At 32.4% G+C, this 9,765-nt stretch overlaps 1 pseudogene; it reads right to left on the reverse strand.

Annotated features, from left to right (window-relative positions):
• Positions 1-69: 69 nt before the first annotated feature.
• Positions 70-9,765, reverse strand: LOC120175883 (annotated as a pseudogene).

The raw sequence follows: 9,765 nt of genomic DNA on the forward strand, positions 1-9,765 counted from the left end.
CCCAAAGTCATGGAAATTTCTAGCGAGTAATTTAAAAGCTTATGATGCTGACCTAAAATTTTTACTTCATTATGATACAACTTCAATGGCACTACCTAGGGGCCAAGAAGCTTCAACGAAGGAATTAGGGTATTTCATTTTCTTCACCAATGTAATATATTGGTAGGGATCAAGTCCTGTCCAAGAAAAAAAAAAGATAGGATAGGTTAATGAGAATCCTAAGATACCTAAGAAGTACGAAGTTCATAACTTGAATTCGTTGCCAAAATTATAAGCTTACCAAATCCATCAACAAGGTAAGGTGTACTCGTACACCAGATCCATGCATATATATGGCAGGTTATTCTCACCCAAATCTTTATATGTTGTTTTAGCATCTGCATATTTGGTTTGACAAGCACGTTTAGCATCGTCTGCAAATGAATGAGGCTGAACTTTTGCAACAGGATCACTCGCTTTAATAAAACTGGCCTGTATTCATAAACAAATTAGTTAGAATGGCTAATCAGTTTGTTTCAAGCAATACAATTCTCAATCATGCAAATACCTCAGCAGCTCTATCAAAGAAAAATGAAGCAACAAGCAGATTCTTCTGTCCATCTCCACCTCCGCCTTTCCAAATGCCACCAAATGTGCACTTCATATGAGTGCACGAATCATTTACTTTAAGGGCCTTGAGAGTCACCCTCCTGCATTCTTCCATACTTGAACCAGATGACAGTGTCGATGCTTTATATTCTTCTCCTCCATATTGATAAGTACCTTAGAAAGATGAAATGCCCAATATGTTATGTACTGAAATGGAAAATATTATGCCCAAGGAAAGAAGGATGTTATAACTCCTTGGACTATTCCATAATTCAGAGCATTCAAAGTGTTTTGAAATAGAGAGATGAACTACAATTTTGAGTAGAGTTCATTGTCTGGTTAATTGCCGAAGATTACATTTTCACTTATCAAAGCAGTAAGCTTTGTAGAGTTCATTGAATCTGTATAACATGTTCGCCATATGCAGCCCAAATAATTAAAAGAATGCTCTTTGTAGAGTTATAGCTGTGACCAAACAAATTCAAATATACCATCAAAACCCTCCAATACAAGGGTTCCCAGACTCTTCAGATACCTTTAAAATTTCTGCTCGAGCTGCCAATAAGCCATAGTACAAATAGCTGCTCACGAAAAAGCCATAAGTATGCAAGTAAAACATATCTCAATATAAATATGTTCTCATGGCTCATGAGACTACATAATTATATGAATAAATGGAGACACGAATAATAAAATTGATCACTAGAGGAAACACAATCCATTATTTCAAATCACTAATGGAATCCTAATTTGTCAAAATAAGGGCACATGTGAACATAAAGGTGATACTTTGATCCCTTCAGATACATTTCATTTACATAACTGACTTGGCCAGCTGGTAAACTTGGAGTCCTTGAAGCATCATTCTCAGAGATGGCATATGCCATTTGAACAGATCCACTACCAAGATCAACTATGCCAAAAGTGTCCCGATATGTCAATTTATCAGGATGGAGCACAAAAGGAAAATTAGAATGTCCAACTTGTAATATGGAGACATAATCTCATAGGCTTCGACATGGGTGTAAAACATGTTATTTAGCTCATCGATGTTTCTTGCCACTTAATCATTTGTGGAGAAACAATGGTAAATCCTTTGATGGTACAAAAGAAAGACGATGTGCACCTAAACAATTGTCTGGAGATGATGTGATTGAACAACATAAACAGTTCTCATAGGTTAGTCTTTATTTATTTGTTTTCATTCTAATTTATTTTTATTCAAATACAATTATTTTTTATATTTCTAATGCATTACTGGTAATTTTATATGCAAGTGACTTTTGGTAAAAATTAAAAAAAAAGGGGAGAAATTCTACTACTTGGTAACAAGAAGAAAAAAGTATATTTTTTGAATTACCTTACTGGAGAACGCTAAAGTTAAGACACAATTTAGATGTTATGCACATTGAAAAAAATGTTTGTGGCAATTTGCTTGGGACATTGTTAAACATTAAGGGCAAAACAAAAGATAACATCAATGCTCGTTTCGATTTGGAGTGCATGGGTATAAGACCTGAGCTTCATGCTACTACAACCGATGCTGGTAGGTATGTATTTTCTCATGCTACTACAAAAGATGAAAAACGACTTTTTTGTCAATTTTTGAAACATCTTAAAGTTCCAGATGATTATTCTTCTAACATCTCTTTTTGTTTAAATTTAAACGAGTACAAGATTTCAATAATAAAATGTCATGATTGCCATCTATTTTTACATAGATATCTCCCTTTAGCTCTATGTAGCTTATTGTTTAAAGAGGTATTTGAAGTATTGATTGAGTTAAGTGCTTAACTAAGAGAGTTGTGTGATAAGACATTACATGTCGAAGATTTGAAGAGGCTTGAAAAATCAATTCCTTTAACTCTGTGCAAGATAGAGAAGATATTTCCTCCTTCATTTTTTGATATAATGGTACATCTAATAGTTCATTTAGCCACCGAGGCAAAAGTTGCAGGACCAATACAATTTTGATGGATGTATCCTATTGAACGATTCCTACGTAAGTTGAAGTCTTATGTAAGAAACAAGGCTCGTCCAGAAGGTTTACTTGTTAAAGCATACATCATGCAAGAATTCATATATTTTTGTTCTAGGTATTTATGTGAAACAGAAACTAGCTTGAATCGCGTTAGAAGAAATTTTGAAGGAAATAATAGTGATTCACATCAAGGCTACATGTCTTCTCTCAAGTTGGTAGAATATGTATATTAAATATATATATATATATATATATTATTTTTTATTACCTTTGATTTCTTATAAATTTTGAAGCAAGCACAAATAAAAGATCAAGAGGGAAGACACCAGAAATATAGAGAAAAGGCACGTCAAAGAATTTCATCAATGGTTTAAGAAATATGTAATCATTACATAAATTGTCTAATTATTTTTTAATATTTACTTGTTATTATATTTAATAATTATTACTTAAAATAGGTCTATCAATTGCATGATGAAGGAAGTGAATTGGTCAATAATCAACTACTTAATTTAGCTTGTGGACCTGATAAACGAGTTTTTCGATATACAAGACTTACGATTAAAATCACAAAAGTATGGAATTCTTGTCAAATGGGATGAGAATACATTCAACTTAGATTATTTTGATCACAATTAAATATAATTAGTGACGAATTATTTGTGATATAATCTTAAATTGTTATACTTATTACTAAAATAGTGATCAAGCTAAGAATAGTGACAAAATGGATTCGTCACAATTTGAAATAATAACAGTGACTACTTACTGTGTTGTCAGTATTGTATCTTTTTTCCACACAAAACAAATTAGCGCCAATTTGAGCATTTCAATAGTAAAAAATTGATATTAACAACTTATTTTGGTCATAATAAAACATAATTAGTGACGATTTACTTACGATGAACTTTAAAATTATCACAATTAATATCTAAAAAGTGACTAAATAGAAATTAGTCACAATTACTCATTTCACAAGTGTCAAAAGAAATTCGTCACAAATACCATACTTTATGTGACAAAATTCTTTAACGTCACAATTAAATGGTCACTAAAACTCCTATTTCTTGTAGTGGACAATGATGTTATGAGAGAAGCCTTAGTGGGAATACCTGAGTACAATGATAACAACTTTGTGATTTTATTCAAGTATGTTGTAAATTATTTATGTATAATTTTTAGTATTCAAATAAAGGAGCTCTGCTTTTTATAAATTGATATATTTTCAAATGTCGAGTAAATAATTTAAAAAAGTAATGAATTATTTTGATAATTCCTTGCGACGCTCGAATCTTTAAGATTAGAGTACATGCTCGAAGATGTTAAATTCTAGTAGTGATTTGCTCATTCGTATTTGAGAATGCACAATTTTGAAAAATGATTACACTTCTTCGTACCCGAAGATGATATACTCCTTTTCACTCGTGGATGTCAGATTTTGCTAATGATATACTCCTTTGTATGCCAAAATATCAAATTGTAGAAACAATTCCACTCCTTTGTACTCGTGGATGTTGGATAAAGTAAGATGAAGGTAATCGAAAAAATCAAAACACGAAGGTAATCGAATATCTTTAATAATATTTTGAGTTTTTATCTTTTTTTTCAGATTTTTTATTACTTTTTTTTATTTTAGTGTTTTTTTTTATTTTTTATTTTAATTACTTATGAACTTGTAATGTTATTCGCTGATTGTTTAGCAATTTTAAAATATTACCTAGAAGATTATAATAAACATTTAAAAGGTAATCTTTATATCGTCTTTTATTCAATTAAAATTATTCAATATTCTTTGTCTCGATCATAGATGAGTTTGGCTCTATGAAAATGAGAGTTCATCTTAATTGATGAAAATATAATATTTTCGACTATGTATTTTTGAGTTATACTCCTATTAGATTATTCTTTATTATATTTATATTGGCCAGTCAATAATATTTTGTTAGATTCGTCACTGCTTGAACGTGGACATATTATCTTTCCTTTGTGTAGACACTCATTTTTTTAAAAGATAGAACTAGCAAGAGTTTATCTCTTAGGAGGACTCTTCCACCACCATATCTTTTAAAGCAACAACCACACCAATAAACGTGCAATAATCGAGCAAGGAGTCTAGTTGCATTAGGATTATATTGTTAATAGGATTCTAAAAACAGTTAGTTTTTTCACTATAAATACATGTAATCCTCCCCATTTGTAAGACACAATTTACATACAAAATACAGAGGAAAGCACGGAAAATACAAAGGCAAAACTATTGTAAACGATTCGAAAAGGAAATAAAAGGTAACATCTTTTTTACTTTTGATTCGGTTGCTTACATTTACGTTTTAATTATTATTATCTTATTTATTTAACTTTATTTATACACACATTTCCCTTGTTACTCATTTTATTTAATTGTTTTGTTATTTTTCTTTTCTTTTTTTTATGTAATATTTTTTTACATTTTATGCATTTTCTTTTTTACTTTAGTATATATTTTTATTTTTTTAGATTATATATATATATATATATATATTATTATTTTTATTATCAGTTTTATTAATTTATATATATATATATATACTATTTTTTATTTTTTTTATTTTTTTATATATATAATTTTTTACTTTTTTATTATTATTTTATTTATTTGTTTTATTTATATATATTTTTTTATTTTTTTATATTTATTTTACTTACTATTTTATCTTTGCTTTCTTTATCTTATCTTTTATTTAATTTGTTTTTTCTTCATTTTAATTTAATTAATTTATTTATTTCTTACCTTTTTATCTAACATGTTTTTTTGACATTCTTAAGGCCACACCTTTAAAACTATCTAAGGTAAGTAATTGTGATCATATTTTTACCTTTTAATTTTAAATTACAATTTTCTTAATTTAAGACAACCGGTAAATTAATTGGTACCGAAAGGGCGATTCAAGGGTGCTAATCCTTCCTTGACCGTAACCGACTCCTGAACCCGACACATTTCTGGTAAAAATGCAGATCAAGTAAGATGGTGTACGACCCACCTAAATTCGTTTTAAAGTGGTCGGTGGCGACTCCCAACCCAATTATTTCAAGTTGAAGCCCAATTCGGGGCCCAACTGAAAGACGGTTACGACAGCTTGACGACTCCGCTGGAGACAGGTAAGTGAGTCAGGCTAAGGTAATTTCCAGTTGTCTTTTTAACGAAAAGGGTAAGTTTAAATTATAAGGTATCATTTCGATCCTTATTGCTTACTTTTGATTATATTTTCGAGTAAATAGTTGTACTAACCGTTTTCTAATGATTTCAGCCCTTCAAAGCTTGTTTTTCACTTAAGGCTCTAAACCCGAGCTCTGAACCCTGTTTAAATGGGGTTGAAAGTGACGCCTTCGTGTGAATTTATTCACCGTATGGGCCTAGCAAGTAACCTTCGGGATTCATACACCTTATGTCTTCGTGTGAATTTATTCTCTGTATGGGCATAAGGGAATATTTCCTCTCGAGTTTAACTTAGTTCACATAAGCTTGTAATGATCTTAGGACTAAGGGTCTGGTAAGCCCAAGGGGGCACCGACAAGGAGAACTCATGTACCGTTTTTTAGAACCTAAACCGGGAAGCTATGGAGAGTTAGAGCCCACACCAAAACCTCATTCCAAACCCTAGGCCATCTTGAGTTATTTCCTACTTTACTTTTTGTTCCAAGCATGTGAACTAGACAAATATGCGGTTAGGATTTGTGTGGAATTAACATGTGGGATAGAGATCATGTCCGGGTAGGAATTAAAGCATGTGGGGTAAATATCATGGGGGTAGGATTTTTCGTTTTAATTATTGTTTTGATTTACCTCACTAACTCTATTTTACTTTTGTTCTCTTTTATTTTGTTTTCATCATTTGTATCATTTAAAAGAAGTGTTGATCCACCAAAAACGTGTTTGTTAAAACATGAATAATCCGCATTAATGGACAGAGGGGTTGTAATACAAGAGGTGAAAAACGTAGGGGTCTGGCTATGGTAAAAAAACTCATAAAGAAAATGAGGATAATCTGCAAGACAACTATGTGTCACATTCGATCAAGAAAACATGGTGCCCACAATCAAATAGATCAAAAGTCAACTTTTCAAAAATGAGTTACTGACCTCAAGAGTCCCTTCAAAGACAACAAGAACAAGATGACAAAACGATAGCTGAATTGGAAACCATTGTCGATAAATTCAATGAACTTCTGATAATCCCTTTGATGAAGGATTTCAATGACGTTTCCGTTATAAAACAGGTTCAGCAAAGGATGAAAGCCAGAGATGCAGTCGTTCGATACTTCTGGGAACAAGTACAAAAAACAGCTCGTCACTTGCATGATTTAGCCAGAGAAGCCGGGGCTGTTCGACAGGGTACTCGACCGGTGACAGATGAAAGTAGAAGATTAGTCAACTTGTTTCAGGGTCTAGAGGATTTAGTCCGGATGTACCTTTAATATGTTTACTGTCTCTTAAAAGATAAAACAATTTGGTCTCAATAAAGATTATTTATAATAACAGACATGTTTTTGGATCAATGCCTCGAACATTTCATGCATTTTTGCATTTTGCATCTACATTTCATTTTTAAGCATTTTCATAAACATGAAATTTCTTCATGGAGAATTCGATGAAGTGATTGTAACCATATGACACCACATGTAAGCAAGATTTTAACAATTAAAGAAAAAAACTGAAATCACAACGAATGAGCCCGATCAGCTGGTTGTACGACTAAGCCTGCCAGAATGATATGAGAAAAGAGTCCACATATCCTAAGGGCTACGATGTTAAAGCTGTTTGCAGTTGCCACATAGGATGCTCCAAACATTCCTTTGAGAACTATAAGGCGCTGAAGCGCAAGATCTAAAACCTGATGGATTCAGAGGCACGGACAGCCGAAAAAGGGGGCATTGCATATATCATTTGCACTTAGAGGATTGTTTTGTTTGAACACATCTTTGATCTTTCATGTTCGCTTAATCTTTTAAACGATTGAATTTATGCTACTTTCTAAGGTGGAGCAATTGAACAAATTTTAATCTTTAGTTCTTCGAATATTAAATGAATTAAGGATTCTTTTAATTCTTCAAGAATTATGGATTTTTGACATATGGCAAGATTAGACCTTTCTTATCATGTCTTAAACCCCAAAATAAAATACCTTGTTTCTCTACCCAACATAACTCATGGTCATTACCAAAGAGACCAAATTTTGACATTACCTCCATTTGAAATTTTTTTTTAACAATGCCTTTATCTTTTTGATACACCCGTACCTTTCTTTGAGTTAATAAAGTCACACCATTGTCTTTTTAGACTCAAAATTGACATTTTTATACCATTAAAACCCAAGGCATTGAGTTGTTCATTTGAACATGAGTATTCTTCTAAGACACAACTTGGGGCATCTCGCAAGGAGCCTGAACATTGAGACATGTTGGGGGCAAGAAGCAGAAAGAAGAATTCACTCGAAATAATTCTACCATGTATTAATTACACTGTTTTCATGTGAATAAAAATAATCCTGAAAATCTACCCCCTGAGGATACCTCTTCTGTGAGGACTTCCATGTATGAAATGATGAACGGCTTTCTTTCTTCATCCCTTCACAACAAGAGAAAATATATATCCCTTGTGTCCCCTTTTGAGCCTATAGTATTTTTTTCTTCTGATTCAACCCTAACCAAAGATCACCCTCCACACTGGGGGGGGGGGAAGGTGGAGAAAATCTGCTCGCATGAGTGAAGATATTAATTCAGATGAGATACTGAAAAGTGAACCAAATGCCAAGTGCAAAGATTTAATCAAAGAAAAAAGAGAAAAAAGCAAAGAGAACAAAAAAAGAAAAAAAACAAAGGAAAATTGAAGAAAAAAGAAGATAAGATGCATATGCAAAGATTATCTCGATTCAAATGACGCGTCGAGATTCAAACTATGAAATTGAACAAGCACAATCATTTCCGAATCACTGAACCACTTCACTCGAAGATCATAGAGTATCAAATGAGATTGATCAAGCACAATCATTTCTGAATTACTGAATCACTCCACTCAAAGATCATGCACCATCAAGAGAAAGACACATACGAGCAGATTCAAATTGAGCAAAATATGATCGAAGACATCAGAATGAATTGATCCTTGGTTCAATCACCCTTAAACACTTGTTTGGGCCTTTTATCCCTTTCTTTCATAACCATGAACCATGACCTACGTTACATGCCTTAAAAGTCTCTTCTAATCATACATGGATTTCTAAACATAAGAGACTATCTTCAGATTTCATCCCGCCCATCAGGATTAATCTTGATTTGCAAAAAATACTGTAATTAATGTATGATAGAGAAAAATAGCAAAAGGGGGTTCAAGACATAAATTACGAATAACGTCTTGAAACCAAAGGAGGATTCTAGTTGAAAACCTGAAAAGGCGGCTCAAATACAAAAATTAGACAGCTGAGGCGATCGCACGAATTCCTTGATAAGGCATCGCACAATCCGAGCTTGACCATGAAAGCTGGGAATCAGAGAACACTTCCAATATAGGAGCATGCAAGATACCCCATCAAACCTTTGAGCATCAAATAAACAAAAATGCCAAACCTTTGACCAAACACAATAACCTGAGACATTTTTATCCTTTCCTTACTTAACCATTTCCCAAAAATAGATTTGATCTTGGCACGTGTCAAACGACTATAATTTATTGAAGGATTAACAATGTAATTAATTCTTTGATATCCAATGAACTCTAGTTTTATGATTTGTCTCAATTGTAAAACCGTGTAAGGGGCAATATTTTCAAAACTTTTGGTTAAACATTTTTCAAAACTCTTTTTTGATATTTTCAGAACTTTGAAAATAAAAAATAAAGAAAAACATTTTTTTTCAAAATAAGACAATCTCTCTAGAGTGGATCTTGGTAAATGACATGTGGCTCTTAAACACAAAACTCATGCTTAGAATCAATGCTGAAGTAAGAAATCAGGAACAATGAGGGCATCTTTGAAGATTCAACATCAAATGTTGGGGCATTTTTTTAGATTTAACATCAAATGTTGGGGCATTTTTTGAGATTCAACATCGAATATTGGGGCATCTTTGGGAATTAAACATCCTGATGCAAATTATCAGACCTTTTGAAGGCATTTCCTCCATATGCAAGAACAAGCACACAAAGCACGAGACTCCATCCAT

The sequence above is a fragment of the Hibiscus syriacus genome, unplaced genomic scaffold, assembly GCF_006381635.1.
Source record: "Hibiscus syriacus cultivar Baekdansim isolate YM2019G1 unplaced genomic scaffold, ASM638163v2 tig00112217_pilon, whole genome shotgun sequence".
In the NCBI taxonomy this organism is placed as follows: domain Eukaryota; kingdom Viridiplantae; phylum Streptophyta; class Magnoliopsida; order Malvales; family Malvaceae; genus Hibiscus; species Hibiscus syriacus.